The following is a 10,492-nucleotide window of genomic DNA, read 5'->3' on the forward strand; positions in this document are numbered from 1 at the left end:
AGCACTTGAGTGCCTACGTCGCGCACATCACTCGATCGCTGAGCTTGCACTCACTCTGGCATATCTTAGGCTGCTCGTAGTGAATGCCACCACTACTGATTATGACAGTGATGCCAAATGAGAAGCACGAATATGTGTAGCAGCTTCTCGATAGACCTGCAAACGAATGTCTTCGTAGTGTCACTCTATCAACACACCAAGCAATTCCGTTCACACGAGGAGCGAGAGGCCACGCTATTATTAGAAGAGAAGGACGCGGGTGACAGCGTATTCCCTCTAGGCCAAATACACTTCGAAATCTACTGTATGTTGTGCATGCAAAGAACCCGCCTCAAGTCAGCGATTTTTTTTTCTCACTTCACCGCGATGCATGCATGTAGAGCGGTGAAGCGTTGACAGCCTGAACACTGTTGTATTACAGACGCGCGCAAGCAAGTGGTTTGGGAGTAGTAAATTTCAAAAGCGAATTCAATATAAATCCAATAATAGTATAACCAAAAATAACGCTTAAGTTAACCTAATACTCTTCTGATAGTTTTCAAATGGAAAGGAAACCTTTTTAAAAATAATCCTAGAACTCCAAAACAGTTTATTTGAAATAAATATTCACGAGCTGTCACCAAATAATACTACAATTATGAAAACTGTGATAAGCTTGTATACAGCAGCGGCCAGAGCCTTCAAAATACTTTTCAACTGTATGTAAAAATGCCTCAGCAACTCCATTATTCAAGTTACAACTCTGTTGCCAGCTTTTAAGTAAAATCTAAACAATTTTGAACCGAACACCATGCATTCAGCTAAAGATTTATTGGAACAGGCAAAATTATCACAACATATACCCTGGCACAGAGAGCATGTAAAAATCAAGTCTTGAAAGCTGTATCTGTAAGAACAATTTACGTGAACAAGAGACTTACTGGCATGTGTTTCCCTTCGTGAAGCTAATTGCAGTCATAGTCCCTAGCGTCAATGATGAAAACAGAAAAGGATTAATGTGATGCAGTTCCACCACAGTAAAAAACAGAGTGAAAGTGCAGTTTGCAGGAAAAATGCTTTATCTGGTAATGGTTATAGAATCAATAGTGCTGCCAATACTTAGGCTGCATTTATTGTGGTAGTTCAGGGATTACAAAAAGAAAATAAACCTTCAGTTGATCCCATGTTTTGCTGCTTCAGGGTTGTCCCATCGGGCTAATTATTTTTTTAAATATTGGGTATTTCATGTATGTACAATTAAATTTAATTAGTGAATGCTATTTGGTCCGTTATTTAAATATTTGCACACCTCTAGTAGGGTTGCTGCTACCAATGGCCCACCATCTTTTTGTGTGAATGTGATTGGGCATCTGTAAACATCACGAGTGCTTTTTGTGCTGTATCCCATCTCTCATTGAACACACCCTTGCACATTCCTCAAGGTATGTAAATGGAAAATAGAAAACGCACCTGGCTACAAGTGATGCCAATTTGTGACATGCAATGCAAGTAAAAACTTAAGTGGATTTGGTGAAAGTTGATCTTAATCATGCCGTCCATTAGCAAGAAGGATCAGTTTATTGCACATGTTTTTTACTCTTAGCTTACATCAGTTAACTAAGCATAAGCCTGTTCATAAGAACTTACTTGTTTATTATTGCATTATTTGTGCAATAATGATAAAAACACAAGGTCAGACAGCACAAAATAACTCTGCTGAGATAGGAATAAAGTTAACTAAGCAAACTACAAAAAAAGTACATATTAATATTCAGCCCATGCCAGACAGAAAATGCAGTGAGTGCCAATACATTAACGAAATTCTTGCCGAAATCACAAGTTGCAGCCTGGATAAATTATAATTGTTAATATCAATAAAATGTATTTTTTGAGAAGGTTTGGAAGCATCCATTTTCTGGCTAAAGTTGAGTCAAATGCTTACATACTCTGAGTGCTTTGTTGCAAGACAATAGTAAAAACAAATGTAAAACCTCACATCAACATTTCAATGTTGTCCTGAAATAAAAAAAGAAAATGCCATATGATAATTGTTTTGCCAGAGAATTCTGGATATGAGAAGATTAATTGAGGCTGTCATAAGATGTGTTGAAAATTAAAAAATTACTTGCCACTGCAAACTGCTTGGGGAATGTGAAATTCACGTATATTGTTATTACAGGTATGTGAATTGCTTTATATATTTCTCACAGCAATAACACATGCAGCACAACACGCTATATTCAGATGTTTTTTTGGCCTTTCGGGATAAAAATATCTTTTTACTTGGGATAAATTTAGAAAATAATTGACAAGTCTGACAACTAGTACATGTGTATTGCCATGTGTGTTTTATTTCGATAAAGTCGGGTTTCCCCCACAAAGACTCTAAGCAACACTCGGTGCAGCAGTTTTTCAGGAGCTTCGTGATAACTTGAGATCACACTGTTAAGTTTGTGGGCAGGATGCGAATAGTCTAGTGCTTACGCAGCCACCAGCAATAACCCCAGAATTTTCAATAGCACTTGTATAAAAGCAGATGCACTGTACTGCTTGTCAGAATATTCATGGCCGACGCACTGTTTACCGCTATTAGGGCAGACTATGTATTGCATGTAGTTTGGCTTTCCATACTGCAGGCAAACTTTCGCTAAAATGAAAAGTTTAGTCTCAACCCGGCCGACTACTGCAGTCTTCAACATCATGGCCACGTGACAATATTAGTTTTTATGTCTCTCCAAGAGGTGTTTACATCTATAAATCCAGAAAGTTGAAATTTCATTTCTTAGAAATGTGCAGATGTACAACTGCAAAATTATGAAGTCTACTACTAACAGCTACCTTTTTTTGTTTTATTGTGAATTCATTTGGTGATGCAGAGCAGTACACAAGTGCCACTATTGATGGAGACTATGTGACAAAGCCCATCGATCCTTAAAGCAGCTTACATCTCAAGCTGTCTAGCATGCTGTACGAGTGAAGGTTTCTAAACAAATTTCCAAATGAGGCAATTGTTGCGGATGATTGCGACCGTGCGACAACAAGCAGGAGAACCAAAGAGAAAGAAGAATGGGAGGACACAAGCGGTAGAAATAAACATTAACATTTTTAGTGTAGGGCTCTGGTCTTGAATACACGACAGCAATGACGTGCTGGTCACAATGACCTGCTTGTGGTCCCCCATTTTCTCAGATTAGCAATGGGATGTAAAGAGCTCTTATAATTGCACAGCAAAAGTCCTTGGACACCATTATTATTAAAGAAATGGTGCACAGTTAATGGTTTAAGAATTCACACAAATAAAACACAGTTCATTATCTTCCATTTGAGTCATAATGTTCTTTCACCTACCTCGGCTATTACTATCAAGAGCCACAGACATCTTTGTTCCACTAAGTTCACATTCTTGGGAGTACTCCTAGACGCTCATCTAAAGTACTATCATCACATTTCACTTATAAGACAGATGATGGCTCATGGTGTCAGATCATTAATTAAAGAATGACCATGCTTCAACTTTGCTTAAGCTTTACTACGCCATTATCCACAGTCATATTACCTACTGCATCACGTCATGGACCAACACCTATCCATCTCATATTCTCCCACTTCAACGACTCCAAAACCAAGCCATTCCCATCCTAACATTCAGTACTCTATTCACCAGCGTGCCCCCGCTTCTTCAGCAACATAGTGTACTAACAGTGTGTAATTTATTCAAACATACCCTGAGAATTCTTCTGTTTAAGTGTTTTAACGCTTTCATAACAGCCAATGTCTTACAAAAATTTCAATTGGTAAACGCTAATCCCACCAGGTTCGCCTCTAACAACAATTTTTTACTACCACATACACGCACTAACTATGGAGAACACACTGCCATATTTGCTGCCATACATCTTTGGAATTCAATATCACTATGCACTAAACAATTTACATTCAATACTTTTAAGTAGATTTGAAATGTCTGGTGTATCATTCATTGAAGTCCCTTTTGTTCAATATTCTACTGCCATCTTCTTCATAGCCATGTATAATTACCGAAGATTGTTTTATTACCATTTCAGCTGGAATTTACTTACAAGTTTGCCTTGTCTTTATTTCTATCATAATTACTTGCCACTTTTTAGTTGCCATTTTTCTATAATTATCAACATGTATATTTTTCACAGGAGCTTTGAGCCTTTAAGCCTTGTGCTATGGGACCTCCCTCTGTATATACTAACCCATATTCGTTTACGTATTTTGCAACACATAGCATTTTTGACCGACTGACCTACATAGCCATAACACAGCAGACAAATTGACAAGACAGACCGAATGGCTTATCCTACGGAATTTTAGTAGTTTAAAATATCACCAGCAAAAAGCATTTGAATTCAAGGATTATGAACATGCTAGAAATTGAAGTCATTGCGCAGTGGAAAGTACACCCAGCCCTCGAAAAGTTGAGGTGGGTTCGACTTTGATTTCACCTTTGATGACAGACAGTACTGTGGTGTAACTGTGCTTGCAGATGACCTAACAGAGCAGACTTTGATTGTTTTAGGTTAAGTGAAGGCGAAAACATCCAGCACTACAAACTGTATTTGCGACTTTTTTTATTCAAAGTAAATATTAAGTCTCCATGGGAGCAGGTTTGCTCTGGCAATTCATGGATTCATTTTACACTTTCAATTGTTAGCAAAGGTTGTGTTGCACAACAGTTTCTTGTCAAGCAGAATAAGAAATTATGTGTACTAAACACCTTCAGAAAAAGTCCACAAAGGCGGATGCTTTCCTTATTGCAGTACTTGTCCACACTGAGCTGAGCAGCAGTACGCGGCAGCATCCCAGCTACGGTCACAGATCCACATTGCTTCAGGGGCCAGCCTAGAATAGAGAGGATAAAACAAAATGGTTTTAAATTTTAAGTTCAGCAACCTGCTGTTTAGTGACATTTATAGTTCTTTTTTAGGACAGTTGCATGCAAAGAAGTCAGCACTTTTAGGTGTGTCAAGATCACAGAGCAAGTCACAGAGATGGCATAGCATCGAGTACGAAACCGACAGCTGCACAAGTGGCTAAATCAAAGACTGAACGCAAGGAATGGAAGCAGAGATAGGGTTGCATTGTTAAAAAAATTATGTGACATAATCCCGTATTTAGTCTACTAGACTGCTTTACCATTCAAGCTGAATATAGATGAATCACAATAGTGAATAGGAGCGATACTCTAATAGCGAGATTAAAGACTGCCAAATAGTATCTAACTTTGTGTGGTTGGTTGTCGCAGCTACACGTTTAACAAAGCGAGAGTGAATTGCACGACAACAAAGAAGGAAGCACCGGCCATCCTAAAGGCACCCAGAAGCTTCCACGAAAGACGGTGGTGCAGTATCTGTATTGGAGATCCCACTAGCTGATGTGTAAAACAGTAAATGCTGTCAAGCTTTGAGAAAAAACTGAAGTTCTAAAACTGACACAAGCAGGATTGATCACACTGCCATCCATACTAATAAAAAAATATTCAATCTCTATCATAACTGCTGTCATTTGGGTGGTCATGACGGCATCCAGTGTACATACATGAAGCTAACAAAGCAGTTCACATGATCTGGCATAAAAGAAGAAACAAGATAATCATATCATGAATGCCAGATTAATAAAGTAAAGTTTAGGCAACTGACTCAACATATGGTATCACAACACTTTTCTGCACCGTTGGAGGTCACTCACATGGACTTAGGAGAACTTGATAAAAAAAAATCTAAAGGTTATGGCTTGTAAATGGTTGGTGGCAGCAAATGCAGAAAAGGCCATACCAACGATCTGATTTCCTTTCTAAACTAAAAGATGTCTAACAAAAAGTCAGTATTAGTGAGACAGTGAACCAGATTCACAGAGTAATCAACCCAATAAACGGATAAACCAACAGCGAATTGCACTCAGGTTCACTGCTCCATGTCAATCAGCAGCTAATGGGCTAGTAAAGCCAACTAATTAAGACATATTGTAATACTTCAGCATGTGTCCAGGCTTCCCAGAAGGATGGAAGAGCTGCCTTTAAATGACGTAGCTTATCGTGCACAGCCCTAAAGAGCATCTCTTGGGCGCACACTTCTTATGCATTTTTACATACTGCAGCCTCAATGAAGCTATTGCAAGAGTGGGAAAAAAAACAAGAACAAAAATATTCATGAACGGATTTTTGACTGCTCCTGCAAAACAACATATTTACCAGCCAATGTGGCTGTGAGTTGAAATGATAATCAGCCTGACAGAAGAGAGAACTAAAGAGGGTGAAGTAAAGTACAGAAAGAGAGTGAAAAGGAACTTCGACAAAAAACAATATAGCTGTACCGAGAATTGAGGTTTGGGACTAAGTGCTAGCGATGAAAGAATTGCGAAACTCAGCAGCGAGTCACAGAGGGCCATTCTCTTTTGTCAAAATGGCAAGCCAGCAGGGACATTTAAAAATTGCCCGATACGTCGGCCTCAATAGCTCCTTCGAATTGGCCTCCACAACCAATATTCTAAAGAAATATGACACCACTTTTCAAAGGTGAGTTTACCCTACCATGCGAATTTTATGGATACAAATATCACTCTGAGCAAGTGAGAAGCAAATAAAATCATGATAAGATATATTATAGTCAAGTTTCCCATGGCACATCAGGCAATTCTAGGGACTTTATGCTGCAATCTGGCTAGTTGTGATGACATCAGGTACCAAAACGGCCCTTCAGCGTCGCAAAATCTATCAAAATGACTGCTTGTGGGTTGGCAATGGAACCACAGTGCGTAGCAGCCGAGCAAGTTTCACGATTTCTCGCACAACCACATGACGAGGAGCTGATATTGTGTTACAATGTCAGGGCACTGTAGATATAGAAACTAGCTTTTAAAATGATACTGTTATTACTTTTGCGGAGTGCACTCGCACTTTGCAGTACATTTTCTAGATCCTTGAAGGTTGGGCCTTTCATTTCCCGCAAGAAAATAAATTTTGCAGTTAGTACCCCTTTATCATCCGGGAGGTTAGAAAACAAGTGCTGCGGAAGTGAAGCAAGCTTAAGCAGTTGCAAAAGACAAATGATTTCTTGCATAGGCAACTAGGAGGACTGAGGTATTAAATAAAGAAGTTAGAAATGATGACAAGGAGAGAATGTGTCTCTGTATTATGTGCAGTCTTTTTACATACCACCTGTTAGCAACTTGTACGATAGATAGGCCAAGGTTAGTGTGCATTGAAAGAAAAATGTGAACTAACTTTTGCAAGACCACCAAAATTTGAGTATGTGTTTTTTAAACAATGCATAACGAATATGTGTCAATAGCATAGCATTGAGCCATTTTGTTAGTTACACCTTTGAGTATAATTATGGTGATAATGTTAGCATAATCTGAACAAATCAAACATTACCTTTCAACCTGAGGTGTAATGATGTTTTCTTCTTTTTTTCATGGAGCCGAAACTAGCAGTGTTCCAAAGGGCCCAAGGAATTTCTCAGCAAGGTGCTGCAAACAGATTATAAACTGTTCATAAACTGATCATTCACAGTCCTACAGCTAGTGTAGCACTCCCTGTCACGTGCACTCGGCACACAATCATAATCCATTTGCCTTACGCGAACATGTATTCTCTGTAAAAGAGAATGCCAAGGAGGGTGCATTTTCTAACACTACGCGCAACTTAGCTGCAGCTGGTTATTCTCTTCATTCACAGGACATTTGTCAATTAATTTACGTGTAAAGAATGCAAGCTCAAACCGCTAACGATTCCGGATTGCAGTTTTGATGTACACACTGCACTCTTTCCCACACTAACTGCAGTGATTTGCAACATGATGCTTACTCTGGGCACGCGATCGTAAAGATTCCTACATGCCTTCCCTAAAATACATAACAGCTATGCGGTGAAGCCTCATGTAACGCGTGCGTCTTTTTTTTTTTTTTTTGCTATTATTTTAGAGCTTTCGACAAATACTCAAAGCTGTGGGTAGCAGTTTAAATTTTTTTTTGTGGTTTAGTTTATTCCACTGAAGTCTATGCGCACTAAATGCACTGTGCAACAGCAGCAATAGTCGTGCTCGCGCTGGGTAGCGTAAACCGAAGCTGTGCCTGCCCGAGCATCGTTTGCGAACTTGAGCGCACCGACGGTCTCGTAAGCAAGCATTTTATGGCTCTGTTCAGAACTGCAAAAAAAAGAACTTACCGAGACCAGCATCTCGACGTCTTCTTAATCTTTACTGGATACGACGGCCCACTTTTTGGTGTCTCCTGCAGTCGTTGAAAGCGGACCATCACTGCCGGAGGCAGTGAAGTGCAGCTTCGGTAGAGGCACGCTCACAGCGTTTCTCGGCACACTCGAAGTTTCCACGCGTCCCTCCGAATGTTCGGAAGGCATTTTTATCGATCAAGATCGCCTCAGTAAACACAGCGCGCGCGAAGTCTTGCCTGGCAGCTGCCTGCAGCATCGTCATGGGCGCAGCTATGTTTCCTGACGACACCACTGGTAGGACTGGTAGGTGTTCTGTGACGACGCCACACACGAACCAATGAGTGCGCAGCTTCCGAGAGCCTCGTAAGAGCGCCTGGCGCAGTGCATTGTGGGTGGGTCTATCCGCTCGCCTTTCTAAACTCGCGGCCGGGCCGCGCGTTTACAAAGGCGAGCGGATAGAGCCACCCAGAATGCACCGCGAGTCAGCGCTCTTGGAGGCTATGCATTTCCGCCGGCCTAACTGTGTCATCACGCTGTCGCTCCCCGCACTTTCGTATAGTGTTGCAGCAGCCTAGCGGGGGGTCGCGCTCGCGGAAGGAAGCCCTGCCAAGGCATATGGCCCTGCAATCGGATGCTCGCGAAGTAATCGTGTGCGGCTCGTCTGACCGAACGTGCTGCGCTGAGTTAGATACTCGTGAATAAAGTGTGTGCCCCCACCTCTCACTGTCGCAAAGCCGCGTTATTCAGGACGCAATAAAGCCGAGTCGCCACTACGCCTGTTGCCAAGTGCTCGGAAGGAAGCCCTGCGCCGAGTAGGATACTCGCGAAAGAAGCGTGTGCGCCTACCTCCCACTGAACGAACGCCCTACGCCGAGTTGGATACTCATGAAGAAAGCGTGTGCCCCACCTTTCACTGCCGAGTCGCAAAGCCGCGCCGTTCAGGATGCATTGAAGCCGAGTCGACTGACTACGCCTGATACACCTAGGCCTGCTGCGAAAAACGCCACACCGGGGATTACTGCACTCCACTTGGTGAGTTTTTGGCGATTCTCAGCATGCTGTTATTGAAAGCGAGTTTCCGATACTGTCGTTTTAAATAAGGCTACGAACTGTGCTCGGGCAGCAAGGACAGAAATGTAGTGGTGATACATGCGTGCGATCGTGAAATCCTTGAAAGCCTGCGCGCAAAACTTTGTCGTGCGTCACTACCACAATGTCGAAACTAAAAGTAAAGCATGCAACCTCAAGACATTGTCTTTAGTCGAACTAATTTGAGACAAGAGAATTAAACTTGTCGGATGTTTTTTTTTTCATGGCTTCACTGCAATACGGCCCCGTGTTCAGGTGAAGGCAAGTTAGACTCGCAGTTATCCTCGCCCGTTCGTGGTTGTCGCTTTTTTTTTCGCCCCCCTGTGTTATTATGTGATCTGAAAATAATCTGCCACCCTTCTCTATGAAACTGTCGAGTGCATTCCATGCGGCTCTACTTTGCTGATGTCTCCTTTGAGAGGCTTCTTTAATAAAAGAATGTATGAGTGCAAAGCTTACTAAAATCACAGCTGCCAACTGTTGTAACCACCATACCCATGCAAAAATAAATATGCAATACATGCGATAATAATTTATTAACATGAAAACTGTTTCATGAGAGAACACTGAAGGTATCTACAGGAGAATGGCACAACAAAGATAACACTTTATGCGTCAAGCATAGACATACGTGAATGTACACATTGATGAGTTTATGTATGAACAGTCATGGTAATAACTTTGAAAAGCAAAATGAACTCTGCTTGCAGTGCAAGCTGAAGGAAAATTGAGAAGGGAGACAGGAAAGAGCGTACTCTTTCCTGTCCCCCTTCTCGTTTTTCCATCAGCTTGCACTGCTAGCAGAGTTTTCAAGTATGAAACCAACTAGTCTGCAAAGAAGTATTGATTCAAAAAGCACAAAGTCTTTGTTAGAATTTCAGTGGTAGCGGCATAGCAGGCACGTATATTAAATGGACACTATCGACACGATGCTGTCATGCCAATGTGTGTAAAGTACACAGATGAAGCATGGTGCATACACAGGCAATATCAATTTGACTTTCTGTTGACCAGAAAGCACTATACTGCAATTAGGCTCAGCCATCTTGAGACTAGAGTAGGGCTTTGTTGTTTTGAGCTAAAATTGAAAATGCAAGTGGCACATCGGTACTAAAATTGTGGGCTCCGTAGTTGGCCATCATATAATGATGCACTGGATGATGTGGTGTTCACAGAAGGGCATACTATTGCTGACAGCACAGGTAGTTTGCCGGGTCAACACAT

General features: G+C 41.2%; 1 protein-coding gene and 1 long non-coding RNA gene across 5 annotated transcripts in view; one reads left to right on the top strand and one right to left on the bottom strand.

The window, feature by feature from the left end:
• LOC142775984 (uncharacterized) overlaps nucleotides 1–8,606 on the bottom strand; it is a 31,677-nt gene extending 23,071 nt beyond the window's left edge. For all 3 annotated transcript variants that reach the window (XR_012887210.1, XR_012887209.1, XR_012887208.1), the window contains exons 1-3: nucleotides 8,174–8,606; nucleotides 7,382–7,476; nucleotides 4,724–4,848 (exon numbers count right to left, since the gene is read on the bottom strand). This is a non-coding gene — a long non-coding RNA (uncharacterized LOC142775984). The remainder of the gene's footprint in view (nucleotides 1–4,723; nucleotides 4,849–7,381; nucleotides 7,477–8,173) is intronic.
• Nucleotides 1–10,492, top strand: part of LOC119187546 (large ribosomal subunit protein eL14) — a 223,761-nt gene that overhangs the window by 122,953 nt on the left and 90,316 nt on the right. The gene's annotated exons all lie outside the window — the stretch shown is intronic.

The sequence above is a fragment of the Rhipicephalus microplus genome, chromosome X (assembly GCF_043290135.1).
Source record: "Rhipicephalus microplus isolate Deutch F79 chromosome X, USDA_Rmic, whole genome shotgun sequence".
In the NCBI taxonomy this organism is placed as follows: domain Eukaryota; kingdom Metazoa; phylum Arthropoda; class Arachnida; order Ixodida; family Ixodidae; genus Rhipicephalus; species Rhipicephalus microplus.